We start from the raw sequence: 8,374 nt of genomic DNA, 5'->3' as shown, positions 1-8,374 counted from the left end.
TGCTGCGATATTGCTGTCATATTGAATTCGAAAACAAGCAACCAAATGAACTAGAAACAACAAAACACAGGACCCTACCACCAAGGACCCTGGCGGTAGGGTCAGACACCCTACCGCCAGCCCCATGGCGGTAGGGCGCACCTACCGCCAGGGCCCTTGCATTTTTCGTTACAGAAACTTTACACTGAAAAACACAGGACCCTACCGTCAGGGGACCTGGCGGTAGGGTCACACAGCCTACCGCCAGGCCCCATGGCGATAGGGCGAACCTACCGCGAGGCCCCATGGCGGTAGGGCGAACCTACCGCCAGGTCCACTGCACATTTCGTTACAGAAGGATTGTACGGCAAAACCCTGCCACACCCTACCGCCAAGGGCTCTGGCGGTAGGGTTAGACAGCCTACCGCCAGGCCCCCTGGCGGTAGGTACTTATCCACGTCAGCGCAGTCAAACGGCCGCCGTCCCCCTCCGTCGCACCCTACCGCCATGGGCCGTGGCGGTAGGCTGTATAACCCTACTGCCAGAGCCCTGGCGGTAGCAAAAAGGTCAAATCCCGATTTTTTTTATAACCGGGATCAGATCCTGAAATTCTTTGTCAAAAGGGTCAAAACATGAAATTTAGCCCCTTCTCGAATGCGCTTCACCCGAGTCGCCTGTCATGGCAGAATGTCTCGTTTGACAGGAGGTTTGCCAGAAACGAGTGCGAACACTTCTTTTTTAGAATATTTTCTGAGACAAACGTCAACCGCATCTCAAAAACCCTGGATTTGAGAACTGCCTCTCTCACTGGTCTGACCAGCAAGGCCCGTGAAGCCGACATCACCGCAGGCCCGTTAAGCCCACATCACTGGTCTGACCAGCCCGGTCCGTCAAGAGCACTCTTCAACCAGGCCGGGCCGAGCCGTCTCCAAGTTGTCAGCTTGCTCAAGGCGACGCAAAAACGCTACGCCGAGCTGGCCGCCTTTGCCCCTCTTCTTCCTCTCCCCCCACATCGATCCCTAAAACCCATCGCGCCGCCGCCGCCGCCGCCGCCGAATCCCTCCTCCTCCCATGTCCCGCCACCCCGCTCGCCACTTCCTCCCGTTGCTTCGCCGCCGCCACCTCCACCATTCGGTCCATCTCCCCTACACATCCGTGCCCATTCCCCCCGACGCGATCCCCTCCACCTCCATCCCGTCGTCCACGTCCCCGCCGCCGTTTCATCCCGCGCCCTGGCCGCAGTCGTGTTCGCCCACCTCCACGCCGCTCCCGCCTTTCACGGCCTCCCACCTCCGCGCGGCCGTCTCCTCCCTCGCCGCCTCTCTTCTGGCTCTGCCCGACCCGGATCCCGACCCCCTGCCCGCCCTCCACGCCCATTCATTCCCCACCATCCTCGCAGTCTCACCGCTCGCCTCCCTCGAGCTCCTGTCCCTCCTCCGCCCCAAGCCCTACCTCGGCCTCGCGGTCTTTTCGTTTCGCCGCACGCTTTCGCCGCCGCCCACGCTCCCCGAGTTTGTCTTCGCCATCTCGCTTGCCAGCCGCGCCCGCGACCCCACCGCCGCGGCCAACATCTTCACCGACGCCTCCAGCGCCTACTGCCCCGACCAGGCGCTCTACAATGCCCTCATGGCCGCCTACATGCACAGTGGCCTTGTGAATAGCTGCGTCGAGGCCTTCCACGCGCTGCGGCGTGATCCACGGTGTGGTCCGCCCAATGCGGACTCCTTCAACATCCTCATCGCTCTCTTCGGTCGCTCCCTCCTCGTCGACCACATGGAGGCTACACTCCAGTCGCTGGATGCCTCAGGACAGCCCCGTACAATTGGTACCTATAACGCAGTCATCGCTGGCTACCTCACGGCATGGATGTGGGACAAGATGGAAGCAGTGTTCCATGAAATGATGCCAGGTGGAGTTGTTCCAGACACCACTACACATTTGTTGATGTTAAGAGGTTACTCACATGCTGGGAAGATTTATAAGATGGAGCTGGCTTATGAGCGTGCTCGTGAGCATGCTGGCGAGGTTGATATAGTGCATATACGTGCAATGCTATGTGCATATTGCAAGTTTAAACATGTAGATAGGATTCAAAAGATCGAGGAGTTGCTTCTGAAGTTGCGTCCTGAGGATTATAGGCCCTGGCTCAATGTGTTGTTAATTAGTGTGTATGCCAAGGAGGGGTTGGTTGAGGGGATGGAAAGAAGGATCGCTGAGGCATTGGAACGCAATACCACAGTCACCACAACACATGTGATGCGGTCCGTCATAACCAACTATTTCCAGTGTGACGCTGTCGACAGACTCGCACACTTTGTCCGGCAGGCTGAGGAGGCCGGATGGAAGCTGTGCCGGAGTTTATACCACTGCAAGATGGTGATGTATGGGAAGCACCATCGACTTGCAGAGATGCATGGGGTGTTGGATGAGATGGAGTATTTTAGGTTTGACCGGACAAAGAAGACCTTCTGGATTCTGCACAAAGCATATCTGAGCTGTGGAAGAAGATCTGAGGCTGATACGATACTTGGCATGATGTGGAAGCACGGTTTTGGATCCCCTTCTGGCGTATTTTTTCAATAACAGGTCAGTACACACCTCTATTCTTATTGCATTGACTGCTATTCATAAATTTATGTTCTTTTTGCATAAGATGGCATACTTTCGTTGCAGACGCAGGCATTTAATCTTTGATTTAGCGAACTTGGGCAACAACAAAGACAAGGACACATCCAAAATTTGAATTACGGTAGTAGTGCAATTGTTGTGTAGAAGAAACAATGAGCCTCTATTCACTATTCAAAAGTGCTGCAATGGCTCGTCCATTTATTATGTGATCAGGTCGTAAGGCATTTTATAATTTTCTTATTCTCTAGCATCTTAGGTAATTCAATCAATCTTGTCTGGATTAGATGTATATTTTCAGCCGCTTACCTAGAGATAACATGAAAAAAATACTCCTTCATGGTTAGACCATGAATAATGGTTATTTGTTTTTAAGCCACCCGGCATCACAATCCGAGCAGACTTTTACTGTGAATAAAATGAAGCCTAAATCATTGATTCACATTCTCAATTTCAGTGTCTCAGAGTCTTTGCTTACTCCTATATTGTGTGATGTTACAGCATAACTGGCTGCGAGTTAGCATTTTGAAAAAAAAATGCTTCTTTTTTTACACACAGTTCGAGTCACTTGTTGACTCACGATTACACCTGTTAAAAGTTTCCCTCTCAATCTCTCTTTCAATTCGAGGATCCAGAGAGGTGTTTTCATAGTGGTTTCAGTGTTTAGCATTGCATTTTATTGCAATTAAATATACTTATACTCCGACAACTGCATATATTTTCACACTGGCTGGGAGTTACGTTTCAGTGTTTATAGATGCTTCCCTTTGCACTTATATGTCTCCAACAACTGCATATATATGCAGGCAGAAGCTCTTCTTAGCCTACGTTTTCTATGCCCGTATTCCTCTGTAGTTTACTGCTTATTATAGGAAATATTTTGTTCTATGCAGTTTGATCCATAGGAATTTTTTTCACGCACCCGTATTGTTCTGTATCAAAAAGTAAAGACTGTCTAGAGATCAACAACATAGGCGAAGTCTGGTAAAATAAGCCAAATAGTCCAGAATGAAAGGATGTACAATTTGCTCTCCAAGTGCTTTAGGACTCTCGCGATGATAATTCCTGGACAAGGTTGCTGATTGCACATTGTTAGTCAACCTGGCACTTGGCTCGGGTTTGGTCGGGTCAACCACAACCAGACCCATGCCCGAACCCATTATTGGGTCTATCTCTCACCCATGGGCAAGGAATCAGACCCATGCCCGAACCCATCGGGTAACCCGACCCTATCGGGCACCCGTCGGGTCAAGGCAGAATATATTTTGATAATTGATTCCGAGCGATGCCGTGTGTGTAGGTACCACTGAACCAGCAATTACAAATAACTGAGCAGTCACTTGCGAATTTATAGACTTCGAGTGCTCGCAACCGTGTTAGCTAGCCGAGGTGGGACTAAATTTGCTATGTTGCTCATGCGTTGGGTAGAGGCACCCGTGGCCCATTCTAGCTTATTGCACCTACATGGGCTGGTAGAAGAAGTTGGCCTTATGCTATTGATAGCCTGTACGCACTTGTAAATGAGACAAGGGAAAAATGATTCCACGAAATGCTGCCGGTATGTGGTGGTTCTGGTACTCTGGCCGGTTGGGCTGTCTGTATAAATTTACGTTGTTTAGGTTTAGGAGTTGGGTCACGAGTGGACTTTGGTGCTGGACTGGCTCAATGAGTATGCTGTTGGCTGGGATTTAACTACACATGGGCCCACATGTCAGTTAATTGGGTGACCCACGGATAGGAACCTATGCCCATACCCTACCAATGACTAATCGGGGTACCCATGGGTCTTGCCCATGGACGAAGATGACGACCCATACCCCACCCATTCGTGTCGGGTGCGCATGGGTGGCCGAACCCATGGGTAGGATTGTCGGGTTGAATTGTTAGTAAGGTTTAAAAGGAGATGTCACACACACCAACTATAGCTCAATTTTTCTTGCTAACATTTCTTAAACTTCAAACTGCACATCAGGATGTTTTTGCACGTTTTGAAGCTATTGTCACTTAGTGCGAAAGTTGACTTGTAAAAATGCTGAATGCTTATTTCTTTTTTTATCTTGCAGTACCTGAAAACACATTCACCTGAAGGTGGCCAATGTTGTTTGCACGTTTTGATTCAAGCGCCACCTTTCTAGACATACTTCTGGCCTTTAATCCCATTCAGTCACACTTGCTGCTCGCATGTTGTATTGTCTTGCTACAAATTGATCAGTTTCAAACAGTGATCTATGTCATAAGCAACGAACAATCGAACATGCCATTGATTTATGCTAGCTATACCCAGCTGCCCACTAGCAAGATATGTTTATCCAGCTTGTTTTCCTCTCTTGCTTATCCTACCTGTTGCCCATGAAGCGTGGCATCTTGTTGCTGATTATTGATTATTAGCTGTGATCTCTATATGCTCTCTTGTTCATTGCTAGTCAATAGCTGCATAGGTACATGACACTACCTGTTGTTCCCATCAAGTGTGGATCTTGTTGCTGATTATTGGCTGTGATCTCTATATGCTCTCTTGCTCATTGCTAAAGTCAATAGCTGCATAGGTACATGACTAGTGTCATTATTGTAGTTCAACAAGGTACGATTTGATCTTAGCAGTGACTGTAGATATATGAAAAGGAAAATTTTGAAGTTGTTTTATCTGCACCGTCTTGACCTGAAACCAAAGCTTAGCAGTAACATGCTAACATGCAATTTGAGAGAACAGAGGCTTTGCCTTGGTTCTACTGGCCAAAATTGATTAACGCATTAGTGTGCTAGTGGTATTGTTGGCATGAGAGATGTCCCAAATCTTGATTATGACTGAGATAATGAAGTTGGGTTTCGGCTGGTTTCCCTTATCAACTAGCCAATTCTTTTTGTACTTAATGAAGAGGCAGAGCTCCTGCTGGTTGCTCCTTTTTTGAGGGATAATAGAGATTGACCACACAGGTGGGGAAAGGATTATAAGAAAACTCATGTTAATCAATTGGGGATGTTGCTGAGGTGTCCAGGATAATAGATAAGCACCACCAGAATCATTGTTTCTGGAATGGAAAATCAAATGTGCTGCAATGAAGCCTCATTGGCAACAGCGACAAATCTACAGCTGTTGAAACTTTTACGCTGTGTTGTTGAATTCAGCAGTCAGACTTAAATATAACTGTTTAAAGTGATTATTTCTCCTTCAGCATGTTAACTGCTTGATCTTCAGGTTCCACCTTTTGTGTTAGAGCAAGTCTAGTAGAGCCCTCAAACCCTCAAACCCCTAAAAATAACTGCTTTTTTACAGTTTTCGCCGAAAAAAAGCCGTAGACTAGAACCTCTAAACCCTCAAACCCGTAAAAAAATTTAGAGGTCCAACCCTCAAACTGTTTCCCAACCTGTAGAAGTGAGGGTTGGGAGGAAAAACTCCCCCCAACCCGCACTCCTCTTTCCTCTTGCGCGGGAGGGAAATTTCATCCCCGGCTCCTCCCGCCGCCTCCTTCCGCCGCCTCGCCCCGCGCCGGCCATGGAGGCCTCTGTCGCCGCCGCGCCTGCCCCGCCCGCCGCGCCCGACTTGGGCCCCTTATGCCATATGCTGCAAGCCTGCAATATAGGCATAGCAAGGATATTAAGCGTTACTGTAACATATTCGTAACCGGCAACTTCTATACTGCAAGCCTGTGACATAGGCTTTTGCTTGTTTCTTGCATAAACAGTCTTTCCTTGGCAAAAGCACATTGGATGCATGTGCATATTTTTTATAGAATAAAAAAGATAATTTCATACAAAGGCTGGTGGTGGCTTTTGCACAAAGAATCGTGTACGCCCTGTATTTCAAGCACCAATCTTTTTTTTTTAATTTATAACTGTAAGGATGTTGTGAAACAATTCGTGTACTGTCGCTTTAAGCTGAAGTTTGGTCCACAACAGGAGAAACAAAAATGATGCATCTGCTACAGCAAGTAGAATAGGGAAAAGAAAGAAGACTAGTCACCAATGTCACTAAAGACTCAAAATTTGCACGCTTGTTTGTAATCTTGAAACGTTCTTGGTGTTTGGAGTTAACTTGGTGTTTGTAATCGCCATACCTCCTTTGCGGATAGAAATATGTTTATTGAGATAGCTATTTTGTAGTGGCTGGTAGCCCTAGTATGTAATGATATCTGTAAGCATACATATCATGGTACCAAACTCTGTTTTATGGGATCTACCTTGTTTGTCAGGTTTACATCTAAATACTTGAACAATTTATGGTAGCAGAATAAATCTCAACTAAAAAGCAATCACTGCATGAAGTGAACGTGTCTGGATGCTCAGAAAATGTGTAGTAGTTAGTACCTTCTGAGTATAATATTAGTTTTGCATTCTTCATTGAAGTTTTATATTACAAATATTCTAGTACAAGCCGCTGACCATGATACATTTGCAGGATTTATCTGCTCCACATGTTGGGAAAATTTTGAAGTTTTTTGCTTTCTGACAAGGTATCTGAATGTAACTTGAGGCTGTTAACATCATATGCTGCTCAAAAAAGGTAAAAGGCACTCCTTGTCGACGCCTAGAGCTCTGAACCTAAAACAAGACATGGAGCATTGCACTCGGTGGAGTTCAAGGTCTGAGATGACAGCTGAGGTCGATATAAACAAGTGGACTTTGTAAACATGAAACTGCTACTTTTCTTGCCCATTCTTGTTCTGCGTATAGCAGCTAAAAATGGGGATGGGATGCACCTTCTTTGGTGCTTATCAAGAAAACTCATCATGGTTGCACAACAGGATGGAGCCAAAGGAAAATCAAACGCGAGGTTTGATTTGCATCACTACTTGCTGCTGAAAAGCTCATCCTTGATGGCAAATGGAGTCTGAGGATCCTGGTTGTTTTCTATTGCATTTTCAGCTGTATCGAAGTGGAGGCTCTACTGGGAAATCATGGTCATGAGGTTCTCTGGTTGCACTTGCATTGCATGTCTACTTCATGTTATGCGAGATGTTCTTAACAATTCAGGGATCTGGGAAGCTTATTTCGCAGTAAAGCTTGGAAGGTCCACTGTGCAGTCTGAGGACGCTGCTTTGTAATCCACACAGCAGTGCCAGGTAACCTTGGAGCGTGCAGTTAACAGCTTGCAGAGCAGTAATGAACAAGAAATCACTTTGGTGGTCTAGCAGCAGCCCAAGTGGCTATACAGTACATACAAAAGACTGAGCCTTTGTCTGTCATGTTTAAAGGAGGAGCAGAGCGTGCGGGGGATACAAAGCATATACTTTTGTTGAAACCATATCATTGTTGTACCAAGGCACTGACATGTACCTCATTTTCAGGCCAGATGGCTAGAGGCTATAATCTTTTCCCACCAATTAACACATGCACCAATTTTCGACGTGCGTGCAATGATTCTTTTGGTAACCATATGAGTTTTGTCAACATTGTCACACGGCTTGTTGCTTTGTACTCCTTCCGTCCCAAAATAAGTGTCTCCACTTTAGTTCAACTTATAAGGAGTATTATGCATTGTGGTATCTCCCTTTTACACCTGCTAATAATTGGAGTTGTTGTGTCAAGTATAGCTTTCAAATTGCAACCCAGACGATACGATTTGCTCGGTTCCTGCAAATACTTGCTCCTTGTGAGCTGGAACGCATCAGTGAGATATGATCTCGTCCTTTTTTATTTGGAACATCCTCTTCTGTTTCTCAGAAAAACTTCCAGCGTTTCTTATATGCTAACTGATGTTTGAAGGAAGGCCTGCCAGAAAAGAAGGGCGATGCATATATAGGCTACCAGAATCTTTTCCAATTTAATATGC

The 8,374-nt window shown here is 46.6% G+C and overlaps 1 pseudogene; it reads left to right on the top strand.

Annotated features, from left to right (window-relative positions):
- The first annotated feature begins 928 nt into the window (after positions 1 to 928).
- On the top strand, positions 929 to 7,977 carry LOC123181988 (pentatricopeptide repeat-containing protein At2g30780-like; annotated as a pseudogene).
- The last annotated feature ends 397 nt before the right edge of the window (positions 7,978 to 8,374 follow it).

The sequence above is a fragment of the Triticum aestivum genome, chromosome 1D (assembly GCF_018294505.1).
Source record: "Triticum aestivum cultivar Chinese Spring chromosome 1D, IWGSC CS RefSeq v2.1, whole genome shotgun sequence".
Lineage (NCBI taxonomy): Eukaryota > Viridiplantae > Streptophyta > Magnoliopsida > Poales > Poaceae > Triticum > Triticum aestivum.
The sequence above is the reverse complement of the archived record's forward strand: the minus strand, read 5'-3'. Positions and strand labels throughout refer to the sequence as shown.